Below are 10,008 nucleotides of genomic sequence, written 5' to 3' on the forward strand. Positions count from 1 at the left end.
CTATCGAGGATTGATCTCGCACCAACTGAGTATCATTTTGTAGAAATGGACAGACTGCTTAAGAAGTATGTCACTTCTCTGATAACGAACATCGACAATCGTTTCAAGGCATCAATACCAGTGTTGAAAGCATTCTCCATTTTTGATGTCATGGCTATACCCTCCATCAGAAGCCCAGGGTTTAAGGAGTATGGAGATGATCACATTAAGTCGCTATCAAAGCATTTCTTTGCCGAAAGGGAAACGGAAGAGAATGACCAGGCTAACGTCAACGCTGAAAAGCTCAGAGCAGAATGGGGAAAGTTCAAGTTTGATCTGATTGACTGGAAAGATGAACTTCCAAGAGATATCAAGGAAGGAAAGGCTGCAACCACTTTCACCACCTGGACTCTTCACCGTATGACACGCCAGCCCTCATTCTGTCACTTCTTTCCCCTGCTTTTCTCCCTAGCTGAACGCTGTCTGTCCATCCCTGTCTCCAATGCATGGCCAGAAAGAGTCGCAAGTGCTCTTAAGTGTGTTAAACCTAGGCTGCGTAACAGGCTGAAAAATGACATGTTACAAGCTCTTCTTCAAGTTTCAATCAATGGCCCTGCAGTTGAAAGTGATGCATGCGCCAACATTATCTAATCAGCCGTGCAGGCTTGGAACAGGGCCAAGAAGAGGAGAAACATACCACAGTCAAGAGGTACGGCTTCGACGCCAGCAGCAGTTACACAAGTTCAAGTTGCACAAGTTCAGGTTGCAGATGCTGCAGTTCAAGCTGATAAAAATGAGCAGATGAAACCTATCGAAGCAGAGGTTCAGGCAGCAACAACAGCCCTTTGGAAATAAAGTTCAAGTCCTGAGTGTCCCTGTTGTAAAAAGCTACAATGGGAGCATGGGGGAGGCGGTCTCCATGATGAATGCCTAGTAATCACTAGGAACTGGTGGCATTGCCTTTTTTGGTTTTTCACTGATTTGAGAATTGTTAAAGCATTCACGCTCGATAGGATCATGCGGAGAGTGAGCTTGTTGTGAGAGTTAGTTGTGAACACTAATGTTAGTACATGGATTTCAATGCATAAGCAATAAACGGTGATAAACCGGTTTTTTTCCATTTTGGAGATTTCCATTAAAGTTCAAACCTTCCATATGTCTCAGAAAAGAAAAGAAAAAAAGAAAAAAAAAACCAGTGACACCTTCTGCCTTTGTGACTTCTATATCTACAAGTACTCAAGATGTAGATAATGTGGGGCCTTGTGCCTTTGCTGACCAAATACAGAAGAATTTAGCTAATATATCAATACAAGCAACTGTACCATCAATACTGGAGGAGGTTGAAGTACCTGAGGCTCAGCCAAGGCAAGTACCAATGGCTTTGGTAGCTTTCCCCAGTGTTAGTAATCAAGGTACTGATTAAATTTTTTTGTCAAGCACTGTTAATATGTAGTTCTTTTGATACTTAAAGTATGTTATTCGAAAGTGCATCCCTCGCTCCCAGATGGAAAGTAAAAGACATCATCTTAAGCTTAAGTATCTCAGGCTTAATTTACAACAAAAGAAAAGGTAAAGGCAAAGTAGGACTTTAGCAGGTGACTGACATATTAATTGTTGTTTGTTCAATTAGTGTAACAGAACAGTTTAAGAACCTCTTACCATTAACCATTGTAATTTTTTTGTATATGTGTATAGATGTTTTTTAAATTCTACATGACTATTTGTTTGTATTTCTTGACATTTACTATTTGTTATTGTATATTGATAAACTGTGTTATTTACTTAAAATACTATTTCTTATGATAAAATATAATTTAATAGTTTTTACTTTGAAGGGTGCTGTTCAGTAAACAATTTTTCTAACTACAGGGTATTTACTCTTTTTCGGGGTCGACGAGCTCAGCCATTTCTTAAAATCACACAACCACCTTGTCTGGACAGATAATTTGCTCTATGGCTGCTATACAAGCTTTGGAAAAGTTATACTGTATTGCCCACATGAAGGCTGTGACAAGAAACCACTCACTAATATTGGGATATACAGCAATGTGAGGCAAGTTGTAGACATTTTTAAGGCACCTGCAACCTTGCTGCAGATTACTTTGAGTGAAGGTATTGCCAGAGAAAGCTTTGGAAAAGTTATACTGTATTGCCCACATGAAGGCTGTGACAAGAAACCACTCACTAATATTGGGATATACAGCACTGTGAGGCAAGTTGTAGACATTTTTAAGGCAACTGAAACCTTGCTGCAGAGTACTTTGAGTAAAGGTATTGCCAGAGAAGGCTTGGCAGCTGTAGTCATGAGATTGTAAAACAACTTGACACTGGCTATCAACATCAGTTCCCAGTTTTGCTAACCTGCCAATATGCTTGTGATGTCAGAGTGCCAGATTGTTAAGAAAAAGGGGCCTTGGCAATGACTCAACACAATTACAGAAGCTTATCTTACTGACAGCAAATACTTTGCTGATGCAACCAAAAGTGTTCTCACTGGTCCCCTTAACTTCCAAGAGCCTCAAGAAGACATAACAGTGCCAAAGTATACATAGCTGCTCACAACATATGCCCAAGACATCACCGCTAGAATGGACTATGTTAAAGTGTCCATCACCTAAATCTTGAGAACTTGAAAAGAGAACTTGTGAAAGGTAGTGCTGGCACTGATTCCTGGTCTATCAATGTTGGAATTGAAAATGAACAAGTGCTCATGTTCCACTTTCTCAACACAGACCACTAGAGAGCTTTTTAAGACTTCATTCAAATTGCAACATGCATGCAAATAACTTTTTCACTGGTCAACTAAACAATGTAACAAGCTTGTTATTATTGTTGATGTAGAAGATAATTTCAAATTTACTTTATTGAAATAGGAGGGGTTTTAGTTTGCTGAATTATTCACATTTTATGTATACATATGATTATATATCTCTAAAATAAATTGTTTGTTTGATTTGTATTATTTCATCCATTTTATTGCTGAGCCTTAGTGAGAAACAAAACTTTTTTATTGTGGCCCTGTGAAAGACAAAACATATATATATATATAGAATTCAACCCATAATTTTTTGTCCAAATTATTTTCATTAGAGATGAAATGTGCAATGGCAAAGGTTGATCAAAGTTTGCAGATTATGTTAGAAACACTCCACACTAGGCTCAACTAGAGGAGTGGTAAAGGTTGATCAAGTTTGCAAATCAGGTAAGATTGTTTCTCTCCCCCCAAGAGTTGGCATGTCTAGTGTAATTTTAGAAGTTTTAGTTTTGTTCCTGTAATTGACATTGATAGATACACAATTGACATTTTCCTAAACAGAGGTAAAATATACACTTATTGAGTTTTGTTCCTACCATGTTCAGATTGATCAGTGTATATTTGACATCTCTTACCAGAAGTAAAATTTATACTTGATACAGCTGCAAGTTGAAGCAAAAGCTGACCCAGGAAAAAGCAGTGGTATGTAGTGTTTATCAAAGATCAATCAAGTCTAGACAAATTCAATAAATTGTTAAATTTTCAAGATTAGCATCAAACAACTTCTTTAATAAGCCACCAAAGACAACATAACTGACATCATACTCCACACCAAAAAAAACCTTCACCTTATACAAAAGATTCATGATGTTGTTGTTGATATCATTGCTGACTACTTTTCATAGAGAATCAAAACTCATTGATTGATGGATGCATAATTGACATCTATACTTTCAAGGAGTTTATATTTTGTTCCTATCATATTAATGATGGATGTGTAATTGACATCTCTGTTTATAAGAAGTAAATTAAACTCAATTACTTAGTTTTGTTCCTCTAATGTTGAGACTGATTGATGCATAATTGACATAAATTATATACACTTGTTGCATTTTGTTCCTCTCAAGTTTGTGATTGATGGATGTGTAATTGACACATTGGCTTACTAGAACTAAACTATATACAATTGTTGAGTTTTGTTCCTCTCATGTTGAATATGACATGATGAAAGCACTGATTTATATCTTGATGTCAGCAACATTTCGACATTTTTAACTCTAAAGATTGAGGGAAGGTTCTTGTTCTCACTTTATTTCACTATAGTCATTATTCATTCATAAATTACCTTGCAGCACTTGACTAGACATTAGCAACCATTAAATGTAGTTTAAAGTAAATTTTGTAATGAACCACTAATACTTTAATTTTGGAGCTAACTCATAATGCAAAAAAAAAACCATTTTAACCAGTAATCTGCAGGAAACCCTAGAAAGTCCAAAGTCATACCTCTTTGCTTTCAGATTTTGCTATTCACAAATGTCGTGTTACATCATTACTTAGTGTGATGTCATCTTGCACTTGGTCTCCTTTTTAATGGAATCAAGCCCTCCTCAACACATCATGAACAGGGAGACAAAAACTCTCCTCTCTACAATTGCAGAACTACTGAAACCATGCACAGTTGTACCTGACATAAGGGTGTCTACCCAGCAAGAGAAGCAGGCACAACACTCTTAAACAACAGCAATAGCTGCTGTAACCTGTGCAACTCTTAGAGACCACCTTTTATATACCTACTGTTTATTGCATAATTTATACATGTAATGCAGATAAATTATATATCCATCCTTCATTAATTTCTTATCTGTAAATAATTCTTTTTTATCTTATCTATTTATTCATCTATTTGCTTCTTTCTTGCTGTGTCCCCAATTAGTTATGAAAACTAAATACACTGACACATCAATAAAGCTTTTACTTACTTACTTACTGATATATGCCAAAGAGCTAGCACCACTTGTGGAAGGTGATGTAGTCTGGATTAAACCATTCATAACTGGAACACAGACACAGGACTAGGCAACAAATGAAGAGCACCTTGATGAAAGGTCATAGACAATCAAAATTGCCAATGGTGACACATATATAAGAAACAGGAACAATATAAAGAAAACCACCCTGTTAATGTAATTTTGCAATTCAGCAACTGCTCCAAACACTCGACAACTATGCCCCTAGACAATCATCAATCTGGTGAAGACATTAAGGTACAAGCAGAACCTATACACACTAGCCCCAGAATGATCCATTGGAAAGGAGTCTGAGTACATGACCCCATCTTAACACGCTCATCACCCTAGAGGAAGCCACCAGTACGGCTGAAAGACTACGTGCATTAAAGATGGCAGACCATTGAAAAAAAACAAAACAAAAAAAATAGAAAGAACACTGATTAACTATTGTTCTAAACATTGGACTATGATGGTACTAAATAAGCTTCAACTTTGATTTTATTTTGCAAATTAAAAAAAAAATGAATACTGAATATCCACTTAATCAAAACGAGGATTTTGCGTCACAACATGATTTCATGCAATTAGCTGTTGATAGACACGAACATAAATAGACCATAGTGCTCTATGATCATTCTCCTATGTAAATTATATAGCGACCTTTGTTAGCAATTTGTGGATACAATTACAACAATATCATCACTTTGCTGAAAAACATGTTCCTGTTCTCCTTGCTATCTCTCATCACAGAAATCTGCAGAGCAAAATCGCTCTAACGAAGGGTGAATGCTCAAAACGTTGGCTTTTTAATTCTTTATGGTGTCAACTCAGTTGATAATACTAAATTACTCTGCTGAGCAAATGTCCTTTCGCGAGAAGAAAAACGATTGCTGGTTCCTTCCTCAAAAAAACTGATCAATAGCATCTATATTTAAATACCATAAAATGCGAAAATGTGTTACTTTCAGCTTTCTGGAATGAACCAGAAATTAAGAAAGAACTAGAAAATCTTGACCCATCAAAAAGCTGTGGACACGATAACATCATGCCCAAAGTAGTGAAACAGTTAGCAACAGAATTGAGCGAACCATTATCACATATTATAAATCTCACATTCAGTACAGGCAAAATACCTGTAGACTTTAAAACATCAATTGTTATTCCTGTATACAAATCAGGGGACAGTTGTGAATTCAACAACTACAGACCTATTTCTTTATTACCTTGCTTCTCTAAAATACTAGAAAAAATGATGTACAAAAGATTATTGAATTACTTAAACAAAATATGCCTTCTTAGTGAACATCAGTTTGGATTCAGGAGAAATCACTCAACAAATTTTGCACTTATTGACCTGATCAATAAAATAACGACTGCTTTAGATAACAAAGAATTTGCCATTGGGGTATTTCTGGATTTGTCTAAGGCCTTTGATACAGTTGATCATAGCCTGCTACTTCAAAAGCTGGAATTCTATGGCATTAGAGGAACTGCATTAGAATGGTTTAAGAATTATGTAACACAGAGATATCAGTGTGTCAGATACAACAATGAAATATCAGAGAAACAAGAAATAACGTGTGGAGTTCCCCAAGGATCAGTTCTAGGTCCTCTACTGTTTTTAATTTATATAAATGATATGTGCAATAGTTCAAAAAAATTATCCTTCATTCTCTTTGCAGATGATACAAATTTGTTGATGTCTCATAAAAATATAGACACGCTGATAGATAAAATGAATGAAGAACTAATTAAAATCAATACGTGGCTACAACTAAACAAATTATCACTTAATATTACATAAACAAATTTCATGCTGTTTAAATCATCAAGCAAAAAATAACTAAACAACTAAATATAAAAATCTAAGATCTTTATTATTACTCAAGTAAAAAGCACAAAATTTCTTGGAACAATAGTTGATGACCAACTGAAGTGGAAAGAACACATTAATTTCATTGCAAACAAAATATCAAGGCTAACAGGTATATTATGTAAAGCACGGCATTGTGTAACTAGATCGTTGCTGAAATCAATTTACTATGCCCTGATCTACCCCTACATGTATATCTTTTATGGCAATGTTGTATGGGCTAATGCATATCTGACTCATCTCGAGAAAATATACAAACTGCAAAAGAAACTTGTACGAATAATAACCTTCAAAGAATACAATCACAGCTCAAAACCATTATTTGATAATCTGAAGATACTGAATGTTTATCAAGTTAATTATTATACTATTGCTATCTTAATGAAAATTTTCAAATAATCAATTACCTATCTCATCAAAAAAAATTTTTAGGACTAATGAAGAAGTTCACAACCACAACACTCGTTCAAACAAAAAATTACACAAGCCTTGTGTCAAAACAAACCTCAGGAAATTAAGCAGTAGTTTTAAAGGAATTGATGTATACAACAGCTTACCAAGTGATCTAAAAAATATCCAGTATATATCGACTTTTAAGCGAAAATTAAAAAATCATATTCTAACGAATAGTTTATAGTAATATATTCAATACCAATGTAACTTACTCACGAATCTGTAAATCAATGTATAAGATCTGTAATCATTGACCGCCAGACTTGTCTTATCAGGTAGTAAAGGGGGTCTCCTAGATAAGCCTAAAAAGACTTCTGAGACTTCCCGCTCAGAATTATATTAATTGCGTTGCAGTATGTAGTGTAGTTATAATGATGATCTTATGCAAAATAAAGAAATAAATAAAAATAAATAACGGAAATGGCTGTCTTTGATTAATCATGACAGCCGCCGAGGTGTCACTAAATGTATACCTCTGTTCGAAATGAACGGTCAATGAAGCTTTTTTAACACAAGAACCAACAACCCTGTTCAAGAAAAAAAAAACACTAGTCGAGAAGACTGAAGATTCAAGCCAGGAAAGGTGAAATACACAAGTTTCACATTCAAACCAGAGTTCTTAAACAATCACAAATGACGGCGTTACCCGACCATGAAACTTCCAATCTCGGGTCTCATATTCTCAAAGGTGTCTCCTCTTATCCATCTAAGACTCTTTCCCTTGCCGCGTATTGTAAATGTCTTAAGTTGCACAAGCACGAAAGAAACCAAATTAAGTTTTCTGTTTTCAGAGAGCATTCCATCGATGCATTCAAAAGCGCGCGTAGTCGATTTTACAATCAACGAACAAGCTTCTACTTTAAAGGAGACTGCCTCGTTTTCCAAAGCTATCTAAGGCAAGTCGACCTCAACATAAAGTTGGCTATAAAATAAATAAACTATACGAACCTCCTAAGTAGTTCATCCTACTTGTAGATGGCAGAGGCATCTGTCTTACTTCGGGCAAGGAGGAGGTAAAATGAATCTCGTACTTGAGACATTCAATATGTGTAAATAATCGAGCCTTGAGTCACAATGATTTCCGGTAAGCGGTCGCTGGGCTCGAAAATAGGGAACTTAAGCAATGGACGTGGCGGGAGGCGACGGCTACATCGGTCCCAGCTTCCCTCTGCCACTCCAGTCGCCGTCGCCCCGAAAACTTCCGTTGCTCCGTTGCTTAAGTTCGCTAATAACGCGATGAAGCCTGGTGTTGCTCGCGAGGCAATAAAAACGCAAGCATTAAAACTCTTTGTTTCACCGTGAAAACGGCTCGATGCAAGCACGAGCACGAGGGTCAAAACCATTCCTTTTTCTCGTGCTAATTTGCGTTTGTGCTTTGGCCTACTTGTTGCCGCTTCTCTGTTTTCTCCCTCCAAGGAGAAACGTTTCTCCTTGGGCGGGGAGGGTACGGCTACACAGAGACTATTCGTGCTTACGCTTATGCTTGCGTCGTTAGTGAAAAACAGACAACACGAAAAGGAACCGGAAATTGTCTCTTAGAAACGGTTGATCAAACGTATCCAATGTAGGCCCTTGGCATGTGGATGTACTATGGTATAACTCAAAATCTTCATCTTGGGTCAGTAAACGTTTTTGGGGAGAGGTAAAACACACTCTTCTTGTTTTCTTTCTTTAGCCAGAAGTTGGAAAAGAAAACACTTTTTTTTCTTACAGGAGTAAAAGATCAGCATTTTGCCACCAAAGTGAATTACCATACCCATGGAGGGTGGAGTGTACAGTTCAGGTAAAATGTCCGCTCTATACTTAGATACCTTATTTGGCAAATTTCATTTTAATAACATCATATTCAAGTCTAAAACATTGAGAGCTAAGAAATGTGTGTCCTTCAGATAAATATCATTAGATTTGAGGGTGCATCCATTGCTTATTTGAAGTTTCTAACGGCACAGGAGTAGCCCAATCCAACTTTTGGCTCATTTTAATTGAGTCCCAGGTTCAACTCCTTTTTGGATGTTTGATGTAAAAAGCTTCACTGTACTCTTTCACTTCAGTCATCAAGCTTACACTCACAAGTTTATCATCTCTTTTTTTCAACAATTGTAGAGGGTGATGAAGTTGTTGGGCTAAAGGATTTGTGATCTGGTGCTTCAAGATTTCCACCATGCTACTCAGTTAATTGTTTCTTTATTGTCCCCAAGTTCAACTCTTTGGCTGCACTCTTTACAGAGCTGACTTGTTGGCTTTCTTCCTCAGAATTACAGTCAGTCTCACGGGATTCTTCTATCCCCAAATTCAATATTACCTTATTGATTAAGTGCATACATTTTCCTTGGGAGAAAATCCTTCAATAGTTTTGGCAAAGAATCTTGCAGGTATCCCTGAGTAAAAGAAGTTCAAGACATTATTCCATGAGTTTTAAAGAAATCTACGGAAAACTACCAAAAAAACCCAACCATTTAGTTGGTATCAGGACATTGTAATTAATCATGAATGTAGAGAATCTTAATATGGATATTTGTGCCTCCCACTTCTAGTGTTTATCTGTGTCTGTTTCTTTCTGCATAGTCTCACACATGTTGCTACAAGAATGGACCCTTCCATAGGCCACATGCTTGAGACAATAAGTTTTACTTGGCAAACCAGTCATCTATGAAGACAAGTTTAAGGAAAAATAAATAAAACCACAGTATAAGTACCAGAAAAGGAGACTCATTATCCTCAGTGGTTCTTAAAGATTAGAAAAGTATCACTTGGAAACTCTGGATGCGATCCACCAGATCATTTCTGTAAACAAGCTTCCATCATGTCACAGAAATGTAACCTCACTGATTAAACTGTATCTTTCAACCATAGGATACAGATATTTTTATGTAAAAAGTTTTCCTCTTTCTTGATTTCAACAAGTTTGTTTGTCACATTTCTGCAAAACCATTAAA

The 10,008-nt window shown here is 36.3% G+C and overlaps 1 long non-coding RNA gene and 1 pseudogene across 1 annotated transcript; both read left to right on the forward strand.

The window, feature by feature from the left end:
* The window catches only part of LOC136280002 (zinc finger protein 862-like), a 3,600-nt pseudogene extending 2,894 nt beyond the window's left edge, over positions 1-706 (forward strand).
* A 7,558-nt stretch (positions 707-8,264) lies between these two features.
* On the forward strand, positions 8,265-10,008 carry LOC136279813 (uncharacterized). The gene is made up of 3 exons (XR_010717014.1): positions 8,265-8,347; positions 8,786-8,855; positions 9,638-10,008. It is a non-coding gene; the product is annotated as an uncharacterized lncRNA (long non-coding RNA).

The sequence above is a fragment of the Pocillopora verrucosa genome, chromosome 3 (assembly GCF_036669915.1).
Source record: "Pocillopora verrucosa isolate sample1 chromosome 3, ASM3666991v2, whole genome shotgun sequence".
Lineage (NCBI taxonomy): Eukaryota > Metazoa > Cnidaria > Anthozoa > Scleractinia > Pocilloporidae > Pocillopora > Pocillopora verrucosa.